At 39.5% G+C, this 13,467-nt stretch overlaps 1 long non-coding RNA gene across 1 annotated transcript; it reads left to right on the top strand.

Annotated features, from left to right (window-relative positions):
• Nucleotides 1-366: 366 nt before the first annotated feature.
• On the top strand, nt 367-10,895 carry LOC104867561. The gene is made up of 3 exons (XR_781797.1): nt 367-480; nt 7,969-8,161; nt 10,731-10,895. It is a non-coding gene; the product is annotated as an uncharacterized LOC104867561 (long non-coding RNA).
• Nucleotides 10,896-13,467: the final 2,572 nt, after the last annotated feature.

The following is a 13,467-nucleotide window of genomic DNA, read 5'->3' as shown; positions in this document are numbered from 1 at the left end:
CCAGCAACATTTCAATGCTTTCAATTTTTGAAAGACTAGACTATGAACATGAGATCATAGCTTTAAGAGGTGGATACGACACTATTATCTTATAATTATACAAAAATTTATATAATGATATAACATATATAAAGCATAACACAAAATATGACTATAATGTATTATGTATTCAGTATGATGTATAGCATATACTAGAATATAAATATATAATGTGCAATGTACATAATATTAAGTATATTTTGTCATCTAATTCATATCATTTAGTCATGTTACCTTTAAGATATTTAGGAAGTGTGTCAGTAGCACAAACCATGACAACAGCCTATCACTGTAGTAACCACATCAAAACACTCTGCGTGGCTGAATTCTAAAATGAAAAATACTACTCAAGGGGGTATCTTTCACTAAAGAAATAAGAAGTGCTTATCAACTGGTTTTAAGAGTCCTCCACTTTGTGTTAACATCCGTGACAGTGGAAAGGTAAGTAACCCCGAGTAATATTTACCCTTTCGTGCCTTATACAGTGAATGACCTGAAATTATTGAGCTTTCCAGGAGCGTGTTATCTACCACCTCCGAGAGGGAACAGGGATGCGTGAGACCCGAAGCCAAGTTCGCTCCCTATAAATGTTTCTCTTCACTCTCAGAAATAATAGAGAGCACAAGTGAGAGCAGCGCTGCTTCCAGTAGTGTCTGCCATCCAACAACGCTCGCTCCCTTTGGGATGTTTTTCTTCCTCAAGAATAAAAAAGAGCACCCCGCACCGGGACGAGCCCGCGCCCGCGCCCGCGCCCGCGCCCTCCGAGAGAATCACGCTGCACAGTTTCACTCCGCAGACCTTGGGCTCTGAGTCACAGAGCAGCCGGCAGGCACTGAAAGCTACACCTTACCCAGGGATCCGGGACAGCGCGCCCACCAGGCGCCCCGACATACTGTCCCGGAAAGTTCATCTGCGTCCCGGCCCGCATGGCACAGAGTCTCTTTTAGCTTTGTGACTGCTCGCTCCACATGCTGCCATTTACAGTACACGGAACACAGCAAGTCTATTTTTTGTCAAGATGGGCTGGGTTTCACAGCTCCGCACATGACATCCAGTCACTCTTCTTGGCTCTTAATGCTTCACATGGTGGAGTCTTGATTTTTGGCTGATTGCCTCCAATATGTTCAATTTTGGATGATTTTTAGAGTAGGTTTGTGAAACGAGGCCTCAGAAATGTGAAAAACGTATAGGTTTCTTTAAAGGGCTTGCGGGACACACTCAGCCTGCTTCCACGAGCACCGTTTGGAAGCCCAAGTGCTCGCTCGCGCCTCCGTGCCCTGGCCCCTGGGCCCTGGACAGGCGTGGACGGCAGAGAGCGGGCGAGGCCCAGGCAGCCCCTGGAGGAGGGCTGTGAGGGGCCGAGGGGACAGAGACGCGCTCCACATTGCGCTTTAACTGCTGGCGCCGTGTCAGTTAGTTCGCCTACCTGGCACACGCGTCCTTTTACCAACCATTCAAAAATTTAATCGAGAAAACTATATTTCTACTGCTATTGTAATCTTTAAAAGCGCTTCTGTGTGTCACTTCTGTTTTCCTAACACTAGCAAGTCTCACAGCTGCAGGCTCCAGCCCGGGCAGTGCGCGGCTCCCCGGGCGTGACCGTCGCAGCGTGGGTCTAAGCCTTTCTGCGGCTTCCACAGACACGGGGTTTCCGACCCCACTTTCCACCGGCCCAGCCTCCTGCAGACGCAGGCCTAGGAATCCCTTACCTGTGTGAGCGACGCCCTCTGGGGATCCGAGCTTCCCAGGACGATGTCCAGGAGCCGCTCGACTGAGCTCCTCAGGACGTAGTCAAAAGCCGAGACGCCTGGTTAGGACTCGTCCCTACCCTTGCCGCCAGGACACTAGACCGAAGTAGCTAATAGTTTAGTCAAAGAGCAGAGGTCATCGGGAGATCTACCTGATCAGACTACGCTTGACTCTTTCAAATATTTGAAACTATCATCACATACAAAAACGGTCTAAAAGACACCAGATAATAGACATAAGGGAAGTTCATTATTTATTACCACATCTCTTTTGTCCATATTTTTCCTTTTTTTCTGATTTGTAATTGAATACATGCAAAGAAATTTTACACAAAAAAATTAGTTTTTTTCTTTTTCTTGAATCAGATGATGCTAATGGAAGATAAAGGTATGTTCCAAGTAATGAGAAAATGACACTGGTACATGTGACAGAAGTTATGTAAATTATGTACTCCCAGCTAATTATTTTTAATGAGTCTAAAGAAAATATTTTAATTTAAAAATAGATGGCAAAATTACAAAAAATATTGTAATTTGAGGGGAGTTATGTGCTCACCAGTGGATAAGAAAAAATAATAAACATAGGTGGCATGGAAAGAGAAATAGAGGGAACCTCAGTCCTATCCTTAATTTCCTAAGAAATCCCCAATCTCACTTGAGTGATGGCAGGTTGCAGCAGGCCTGTAAGTCTCTGCTAAGCCTAAATCCTACATGAGAATCAGAGTTCCGTACGAAGCTCTCTGGACAGTGCCACAATACACCGCCTGACAGTGGCACTACGTATGCGCATGCGTGTGCACAAAGACTACGTAAGGAGCAAAGGAATAAGAGCTTGACCACGAGCTTTCAACCTTAAATAAAGGATCCACAAGGTTACAAAATCCCCACTACACAGATTAAGTAAAATCCCACAATGCCAAATTCTCAGGCACAATAATGTTGGCACGGCACATGCATACACACACACGCACACACACGCACACACACACACACACAGCCCTCATGGCATTCAGCAAGGGTTTTGGTTTCTTCGAAGTCTCTATGAAGAGAGTGACAGGCAGGAGTACAAGCTGACTTGGATATTTCATTAAAATCTGTGAAACTCATAAACTCTTTAGACCAATACATTTGTCAATCACCCCGTAATTGAGAAGTAGGAGCTGTGCTTGTGGAGTATTATATATGCAGCCAGTCAATTAACTGAGTTCCCTGAGTCCACGAAAAGCTGAGAATAAGACAAGCTAAAAAGCTCCTTCTTGGATCATCTGGATAATTGATTTAGACTTCTAATTTGCAGCACTATTCTAGTAATCATAGCAATAAACATTTTATCTGTTTACCAGATACGTGCAGGGACCACTCTACGTGTTCTGCAGCGTTTTTGCCCACTAGGTACACACTGATTTAAATCCACATTACGGATGTGTGGCCAGGGACTCCTCGGTCAGGGGGTCTGTACGGAACCTCCAATATGTACAAGGCCTGTGTTGGTGGGCACTGAGCTCACAGTGATGAGGCAAATGGGCTGAGAGGCACCCGCCAGGACTGCTCTGCTCCACCTCCCCTGGGTTCAAGTCCTAAGCAGACAAACCAGTGCACAGGCACCTAGGTGGGCTGGGCTGGGCCACTGCATGACACCTCTTGTGAGTGGACATGTGAATAACATGTTACATATCACAACACGCATGAGATGTAAAGGTTAGATACATTCATAGTTCAAACCAAACCAAGGAAGTGACTCGGCTAGTACTTGGGGTATTGTGGCAAGGGGCACGGGAGTGGGCTACTGTCTACCTACTGGCAATACCTGCCTGGCTTATCTTCATGACCTCAACCAGCAGCGCACATCTCATGGCTCAGCAGAGGCCTGAGGATCACACCTGAAATGTCTCCTGTCCTTGCATACTCCAAACTTGCTGCTTTCCAGTGGAATTTTCATCAAACCTGTAAGAGGTTCCCAGTTCTCAAATGGAGTGTCTGTGACTAATCCAGTCCCCATCACAAGGAGCTTATGGTTTTGTCGTGAGCTATAGAAAAGCTAAGGGAAAACAGTGGCCAAAAGCAGAATCCAGAAAGGACACAACTGTGGTGATAGAAAACAGAGGCAGGGCCTGGACTGCAGAGGGCACAAGGATCCGGGAGGGACAGAAGGGACTATGTCCTCATGGCCAAAGGTTCTAAGGATGTACACTTAAAATTGTAAAATTTTATTGTATATGCCTATATATTGATTAAGCTGTTAGAAAGTTGCCATACACTTATAATTTTAATACTCTTTAAAGAAACAATTTCTAACTTGTCAAAAATTTTATTAATCTTATATATGCATCCAAATAACAGATAAAATGTGTGTGTGTGTGTGTGTGTGTGTGTGTGTATATATATATATATATATGTTCTATTATACAGTAGGATGACTGTAGCTAAAAATAATATGTTGACTATTTCAAAATAGCCAGAAAGAAAATTTTGCATCTCGTCACAAAGACATGAAAAGTGTTAGAGGTGATGGGTGTACTACTGCTCTGGTTTGATCATTTCTCACTGCCCGAGGTTGACATGTATTAAAACGGTACATGAAGATGTGTGTGCATGTGTGCAAGTACATATTAAGATACTACTAATCTGCTGAAAATTATTTCATTCGTATACTATGTGTAAGTTAAATTAAGATGTTATCTATTCCATATAACACATATACCTAAATACCTATACAGAATAGAAACATGCGTATGTCCCACTTTGAAAGAGTGGAATACACAACGAGAACTTTAAGGCAGCTTGCATGAAGGCCCCCCGCCATGCTTAATGCAAACACTAAGTCCAAATGTAGTATTCTTGAGAGTAATTGAAACTTACACTTTTCACACTGAACATTAAAATAACTTAAAATAGAGATTTATTGGACTGACTTCTAAAACTTATGAGGGTCAGATGTTAAAGTATATTACTTACTGAAATCTACACAGTTACGAAAAAAATAGACCCACCATACATTTTAATTTTGATAGAATTACTTGGAAAGGGAAAGCCCAGAGTGTTGGGAGAGGTAAGTAAAAAGGATCACATCATTTATTTTATAAAATATAGAACTATTTTCATTTATGTCAATTTACTTAGTGAAAAATAAGTTCTGTAAAGGAAAAACGTAGTTATGAAGCACCGAGTCAGAAGTAATCAACCTGGTTCTCCTCTGGGACCTTCAGAGGCTTGAGCAACTACACTCTCCCGAGGTGACCCCCACCAGCCAGATGCTGGCCCTAGGGCTGCAGGTTGACGTCCTGGCCACAGGGTCGTTTCCCCAGGGATCTCCAGACACTGAACAAATGAGCACCAGTGCTAGCACTGAAGTACAAATAAAACGCTTCTCACCAGGTCTTTGTGTCTTTTGATAAGACTAAGCAAGTACTGTATTAAATTCACTTTTAAATAGTTTTCATACGTTTATTAATGGCTCGAAAACTGTCATTCACTTGCCAAAAGGAATGGTAAGGACACAAGACTCTGGTTCCCCAGACCATGGCTATCTCTGTGGGCAGACACAGTACCAAGGCCCCTAAAGAGGGTTCCACACTGTGAGAAAGAACAAGGTGATACTGTGTGATTTTACACAGAAAAACACTATAGGGTAAAAACATTGACATGTTCAGTTAAAAATAATCCTCCAAAAGGCCAAAGTTAACAGTTAAAACCATTTTTTTATCTAGAAATTGGCAAAAGATTTATCTAAAATGTTTATATTTTTGCCACCCCATAAATCAAAATTAGTTTTCCATTAAAAAAGTTGGATCAGAGATGATAATCTTCTTGCCAATTTTTAGCTAAATGCAAATGGAAACATCTGAGATTTTAAACTGAAAACTGAAGTTTATAGATGTATAGTAAAACTACTGCCTGAGAGTGTCACATGGCGTGGTCTGAATAGCATACGAGGTTATGAATTAACAGCAATTTCAGACACATAAAGCATTTGATTGCCCTGCGCCAACCTGTAAGCACAATCCTGGGCCCACTTTGGTTATTAGTGGGTCTGCCTCACACTCTCTCTACCCTTGAATGAAGGTGGAATGATGCTGTCGCCTTAGTTTTCTAGTCCCAATCAAAACCCTGCAGTATCACCAGACAGGGTCAGCTCACAGTCCTGTCTCACAGTCCCTTGGTAGTAAACGAATTTATTTTTTAGTTTAAAACGATTAACCGACAAAGGTCAAAGAGAGTCGAGGTGTGGACACTGTAACAACTGACACGAGGTGACACACCTCAGTCGGTGCCCAGCCACGCCTGTCAGGACCCGTGCAGTGCTCATGCGCAGGGCATGACCGGCACCTCAGCACTTATTAAATCAATGAAATCTGACTGCCATCGAGTAACGGCTAAAATCCTTCAGAATATGACTACTGATTCATAAATATGCTACAGATATTAGGATTTCTAACTTTGATCTGCCCTAAACGTCCCAAACCAGCGAACGATGCCGTTTTTCCTTCTTCCGGCTTGGCCCTCCACCCTCTTCCCCGGCCCCTGAATGTTACCGTGACGTCACGGGTCAGGAGGTGCTTCTCCCTATAACGTGCACGGTGACACTGTGACCTTTGTCCCTTTTCTTGAGCCCTCACTCCACCTCTCCCTAACTCTAGTGAGAATTTCTTGAAGAGGAAACAGCTCTGCCTTCCTAAAACAGTTCTGAGATTGGTGCAACCCAACACACTGCCAGGGAAATATTACATAAAGGTATTTTATTGCTCACGAAGCTCTGTAACACACTTTTAAAATGAAATAGCTTCAGATCACGACCTGATCAAGATTCACTAAGGTCTAGGGAAGCTACAAACTACTCTCAGCTTATATATAGGTGATCTTAAGCTTTAAAAAGCTGGTCTCAGCACTCTATGATCACCCTTTCAGTTAAAACCATTAAATAGGCAGGTGCAACATGCATTTACATGACAGGATATAACCAGACTGGGGATGTGTAAAATAGATCACCAGGTATGAGTGTCTTAATGACCAAACCATATTTTATGAGGTGGAAAGTCAATGAACATAGAGGAGATTCTTGGCAACAGTGTAACAACAATGAGATTCTGCTCTCTTTACCCTGGGGACCAAAACGTAACACTAACATGGAAACCAAACTACAACTTTACCTTGGGCTATAAATACAAAGCCAGCAGTAGAAAGGATTCATTCCTGATGATCAATTTCATTGGCCCCACACAGGTTCATTGTCATAAAAGAAATTATTTTTACCAAAAGACAAACTTTGAACAAATGAGTTCATTTCCATCATTGTGACAAGGTCTTAAACCATAAGTTATGCTAAAGTATGTTTCCCAAAGCTTCATTATAAAAGCATTAAGCTGATTCCCTCATCAAAATATATGGTTTTTTTTTTTCCTCTTTAAAATTTAAGGGAAAAGACAGGTGGTTAAAGACTAATACATTTTAAAAGAACTGATGGTATCTAGCCAGATCCCCCTTGTCACACAACTCTTTGAATGATTAGGGGTACTGACTGCCAAATGTGTTTAAAAACTCATTTGAAATGAAAAGACTCAGAAATAAACAAAAAAGAGAGGGAAGAAGAGAACATTTTACTTTTACATTTTTTCTTGTTTTGTTGTTAGGAGGAGAAATAAAACTGGTATTTTATTTGAAAATGATCAAAGTTGTGTTCCTCTAGGCTGAAAACTCACATTTCAACCTTAAACTCTGAAGGGATTTTTATCTCTATTGATCCACAGCTTGAAATTAACAAGAGAATGGAGGATGTGATTTTAACCTTTATAATATTCTAGAATTGCTTTCTTACAGATTAAGACTTTCCCCTAGATGTCTGGAAGCAATAGCTGTATAATTCATACATGTAGCACAGCATTAAACTCTGAAGAAAGCAATCTTGTGTCTATGTCTAACCATCTGAATTACACGTATCACTCTGTATGCAGAAATGTACAGCAGAAATGTGCCAAGGCACACAGGTGTGCTCGTACAATTACAAAAAAAATTTAAAACACAAAACACTGTGTGCTAAAGCACGTAGTTAAAAAGCAACCCAGGTCTTTTCCTGTATTATACCTGTGCAAATTCTATAGCTGTCCCTCTAGCCCAGAGAAAAGAATATTTTTAAGAAAAGTTATAAAACAGTTTAAAATGGACAGAATCCTGAGTTTTCCTACAGGGCAGAAGAAACTCAGATGCCACAGGACACACTTGAGTGCCTGTACTGCTGCAAGCACAGGAGACCAGCAGCCACGGGTGGGGGTCCGGAATGTCACTGGTACCTCCAGTGACAGGACTAGAATCTGACTTGGATTGTGGCACCTCTGAAAAAAACAGGAAAGAGCATGCTCTGCGATTACCAATCTGCCCGGGTATGTACATAAAGAGAGCTGACAAATGATAAAGGAAATTGGAAAGGTTCAGAGGATGAAGTCAATAATAGATTTATCTCCAGACATTTAGCACTTGAAGTGCATCTGTTATACAATATGTAGACATATTTTACAAGCAAATTTGGAGATACTGTGAGCCCACTGGGCAGGGACAATATCTAATTTTATATTCTATATAATTCAGAGCATAACTTTGGTGTTTAATCAGTAAGAAGAGGAGAGACTCCCCTGTGCACACCAGGGAGAAATGCAGGAAAAGGATCAGGACCACGACCCAGGGCTTTGTGCGGGGCAGCAGCGGGGAGGCAGCGACCCAGAAAGGGGATGAGGGACAGACGCAGGGGAGCCCTGCTGGGCATGGCGGGAGGAGCTGCACCCACAAAGTTCTTCTGGCCTTGAAAAGTCAATATTTCAATTTTTTTCTCAAACTCAAAGTTATTGCAAGTTTTTATTCTATAAGTACAAAAAGTTCAGTAATAAGTTTTTAAAAATTTAAATGGATCTCATCATAAAGCATTTAGAAAACAATTTTCTAAAAGAAAATTTTCTGCCAGCTTAAACTGTATTTCTTCACAAAGAATAGATTTTACTTCACGAATATTATAAATACTATCAACCAAAGATACTATATTACAACCGAAGCTATCATAGAGTCTTAGCTTCTAAAATTCTAGCAATTATAACATGACCTTCTTTATAATATGCATGCAGAAACAAATTATGCCTATTTGCTTTATATAAATGTGATACAAGTGTGTTTAATTGAGAAATTTCTATCTATCTGTGTTCCTTCTCTCAACCTATCTTTTCTCTGTAATGCACAGAAAAAGAAATACATATATCCTAAAACTCAATTATGTGTACATTTCTTTGGCAAGCTTAAAAATCCCATGGAAAGATTAGACAAGTAGTGATATTTTCAAATATTCTTGCATCACAGCTTGTTGCCCTGGTATATGGAAAGTACAAGTTGTAGTTCTGTTGTGACTTTTTCTGTCCTGCGTGATGCTATGGCAGTCAATTTAGCTAAGAATGTTTTTACCTGACTAGGCCATGCCTGCCATTTAATAGAAACAGGCAGTTGTTCGACTTCTACCCTACCGTTTCTGCACGCACATAATTTTGTAGCTACTGAGTGAATTCCTAAAGCCTTGTTTCGGCTGTCAATTAATAGGAATTATTTACCTTTGCTGTTGGAGAAAGTCGTTTGATCAGTGTGAACAAGACACAGTATAAAGACTCCTTACAAAGGAGGGTTTTTTTGTGCCACTACCATGAAGCTCAGGGGGCAGGTGGTGGGGTATCGCTCCTCCCCAAACCATGGCATTGTGTCCTGTCCTTTAAAGATAATTCATATTAAAATGTTCTTAGATGGTGAGTAACCCCAGCCTATGAATAGATATGGTCATCTTTTCACTCACCATACTGCCACATATAACACAACAGTCTCGCTGAAATCATGCATACATTTAGAGATTCACCAACTTATTGATTTTAGCATTTTGCTTATAGTTATATGAATTCATTTACTTCCCCCTACTTCATTCTGAAAAATCAAACCCATGAACACTGCTTTACAATAGTAAGAAAGCATCAGTGCTCATTTTAATACCTAAGGTTTACATTCTGATGCAGTTCCATTTTTTAAATTTTCAGTATCTAAAGTTGGCATCATGGTCTACATCTTGATTAAAATAAAGTAGCTTCTCTTAAGATAAGTTTTTAAAAGGAAAATTTGATGCTGGAATTACCTCCGCAATGCCCCCAGTGAACATGCAACAAAAAATATGGAAAATAGGAAGAGTGTCTCCCCTCTGCCGCCCTGTCTCAGAGCATCCCCTTTGAAAATTTATGCAGGTAAAATCGGTTACATTACCAGACAATTGTTTAATGGAACAGTTTTCCAATCGACTCAAGGGCATTCCCTCTTGTATTAGGAGACTCTTGACTATTGTTTCACTGTATTTTATTTCAATTCTCAATAATCACATGGATCCAAGTACCCTCAGGACTCACAGCACAAATCCTGACTATAGTTTGATTAGGTCCTTCCAGTCAAGACAAGTAATAATTAATTATTCCTTAAAAAATCCCCAGTACATCATATTCGTAAAGTAATGTAAAAAACAATAACAATACAATTAAATATATATGGTAAGGAAAAGGTAGTAAACAATGAAACCGCGTTTTACAACTTCTAAAGCATGCAGTTCTCTAATCCTGCACCAGGATAAGGAGTCCAGGATTAGAATCAAAGCACCAGGGAGAGAGCAGTGAACTAAGGACAATAAATATTCAATTTATATTAGATACCAGCTATTTTTTTGCAGCTGTACTATTATTTTTAGATAAAATATGAAGGAATAGAAGCAGTACCATCTTCTGAAAGAAATAAAGAGAACAGAGTGAAAGTTCAGTACACTGAGATTTTGGTGTGTTTGACATAAAATAAAAATGCACAACTGTGACTTGAAGAAATGTTAGGCGAAGATCATTATTTGCTCCTGTATATTCACAAAACTGTGTGTGGATCCACATGATCTTACAGGTCCCCAAGTCCTGTGTGTGCCTTCTCATGTGATCATGAAGAATTCTGAGCGACACACTCACCAAGAAGGGATGCATTTGGAATTATTTTATAAACAAAATTTCAGACAGAAAAAGAAGCAACATGAATTTCTGCCTTGAAATTGTACGAGTAGATAATAAAAAAATGAGCCAAAATAGTCACTTCCAGCCTTCTTCATTGATCAATTTAAGGTTGCAAAATAAAAATCCTCCTGTAGATTTTCAAAATGAAAAAAATGTGCAAATGTGTATACATACTTTCTGCATGTTTCCAGTATCGGCAATTACAGAATTGTTTTAACCAGTGCTGCTACTAAGAGGGACGCTATTCCTTCTATGAGTAAATAAGGATTTACAGGACTTCTCTCCGACCTTTTAAGATGCTACGGCAGATTGTATTACAGCATTTCATTCTTCTATATACAACGTGAAGGTCACTTCTGTTCTGTAATGAGTGAAGGCTCTGTTTGACTAACGTTTTCCATATCACATTTCCAACTTGAACTCCAGCTTTATCCTTGTAGTCTGGAAGTCATTGGGCAGACCAATTTATTGTCTAGGGTTAAATGAAAACAATTCTAAGGGAAAGCTGCAGTTGAGGAAGATGAGGATTAAAAGAATGATTTAATTTTAACATTAAAAATCAAGTGATTATTTTCCTTTCTCTTCCTTTAAAATGTCTGTCTAATAATCTATCTAATAATCTGCCTATGTGAACCTTTTGAAATTGTTTTCCAGTGTGACCATCAGAAGGCTCGTGTCTTGGCTGTGGCAGCTTTGCCAGACTATTCGGCAGGGCCTTTTACTATGTTCACAGCTCTTTTTCTCTTATTCTTCCAGAAAATCCTTACAACACTCTTCCTCTTCTGAGTCTTCCCTTCACTGTTTTTACTTTTAGTCTTTAATTCCTCCTCCCTCATCTGAAAACTATGATTCTTCAGATTCTAGAAGAATCGAAGGGGAGTCCTTGGGTGTGTGATCCTCCCAGTCCTAGACATGCAGTGTTAAGGTTTGAGTTACTTAGTAGATAACCCTGCTTTTTCACATACTTCATTGTACACTTGCAAAAAAAAAAAAAAAATTTTTTTAGGATAAAAATAGTATGTGTGCTAAATACAAAATTGCAAAATAGACACATTTTTGATGGCGTGGAGTTTTCCTGTGTGGATATATTCCACGGATTCTGTGGGAAGAGAATGAAATGGGAGTCAGTACCATGACCATCATCATATATCTTTTCCAACTATAGTTTTAGTTTGGGATAAAGAAAATAGTGCGTTTTTAAAAAATTTGTGAGATGCATATATGCTAAAAATATTATTTTAAGCTTTTGATTTTTGTACCAAAAATGTTTTGAAATTGGTCAAAATTCAATTCATTTTTTTTTTTACTTTGGTCATTCTTTTTCTAATAAAAGGACAACAAAAGCAGAAGAGCAAACTCTGATAAGTATCAATTAATAAACCACTCATATGCCCCAATGTCTATAAAACTGAATTTAAAATAATGAACACATAATGTACAATTTTGCCAGCACAAAAAGGTTTGGGCAATTTGGAAAAGAACTGTAGGGAGGAAAATGGCCTCAAGTGTCCAAGACAGTTGCCACAAGGGGGCGAATCTTGTAGAAAAGCTTCATCCTATGTAATTTCTTTATTTTCCGTAGTTATCCAAAAATGAAGTGTACTCACAATGGAACTTCAAAGTCAGAGGAGAGGACTCTGATCGGGGTGCTTTGTCAGACTCAAAACAGAAGCAGATACAGTTGGTGTTAGCAAGGAAAGGGAAGCAGAAGGAAAATAAAATTTAAGTCAGTGGATCTGCTACACATTAATATGACAAATTGAAAGAAGAGGGAAGGGCTTTAGTAGATGTTTTATAGCCCCGTGTATTTATAACCCCGGAAGGTATTTATTTACTCTGCTTTACGCTCCTGTTTTCCCTAGGAGTGACGGGGAAGTGGCTGCCTATTGCCAGTGGTTTTTTTACGTCATTAATTTTTAAAGGACCTTTTTTCTTCTTGCCAAGAGGCATCTTAGTGAGCTACTCTGGACTTGACCCTAAGCATCCTTTATAGTTCTGTGTACATTTTATTTTGGTCTAAACATCAGACTACATAAGTGGTAGAGCCATACATTTAATGGCATGAAATGCAACATAATGAAAGCTGTAATACCTGGAATATAGTAAACTAGTACCTTTGAATTATATTACCCATCGTAAACTCCTTTAACCTGTGGCTCATTTTCAAAATAATAAACGTAACTATTCCATAAAAATATCTCAACACAGAAGAGCCAGAAAAGTGAAGGACATGAACAGATGGCACATCAATCTTCTGCATTTATACAATTTGTTTTTTAATGCAAATAGTGTGGGTTGCCTGCTCATGCCTTGGATATTTGTTCCAAAGATGAGCACATTTTCTTATCTTTCTGGATCAATGTGACATTTGCAGTTATCATAAAGTGGGAGCCCATTTAATGATGTTAATGCTTCCTTAATGTAAAAATAAAATCACCTTCTTTATAAAAGCAAACAGATTAAAAGTCCCAAAGAGACCATTGAAATATGTGACATTTGCAGTTACTGGTAACTAGATGGCTTGATTACACACAGGTTAAAAGAGCATCTTAAAAGCATTGTTTATGCTCATTAATCAGAGCATTAAATATGAAATCTAGATCTCCCTACGAGCAAGAGAGAAAATAAGAATA

This window comes from Fukomys damarensis, unplaced genomic scaffold (genome assembly GCF_012274545.1).
Source record: "Fukomys damarensis isolate Sample0158 unplaced genomic scaffold, DMR_v1.0_HiC HiC_scaffold_26, whole genome shotgun sequence".
In the NCBI taxonomy this organism is placed as follows: domain Eukaryota; kingdom Metazoa; phylum Chordata; class Mammalia; order Rodentia; family Bathyergidae; genus Fukomys; species Fukomys damarensis.
Note: the sequence above shows the minus strand (reverse complement) of the source record. Positions and strands in the feature narration are given on the sequence as shown.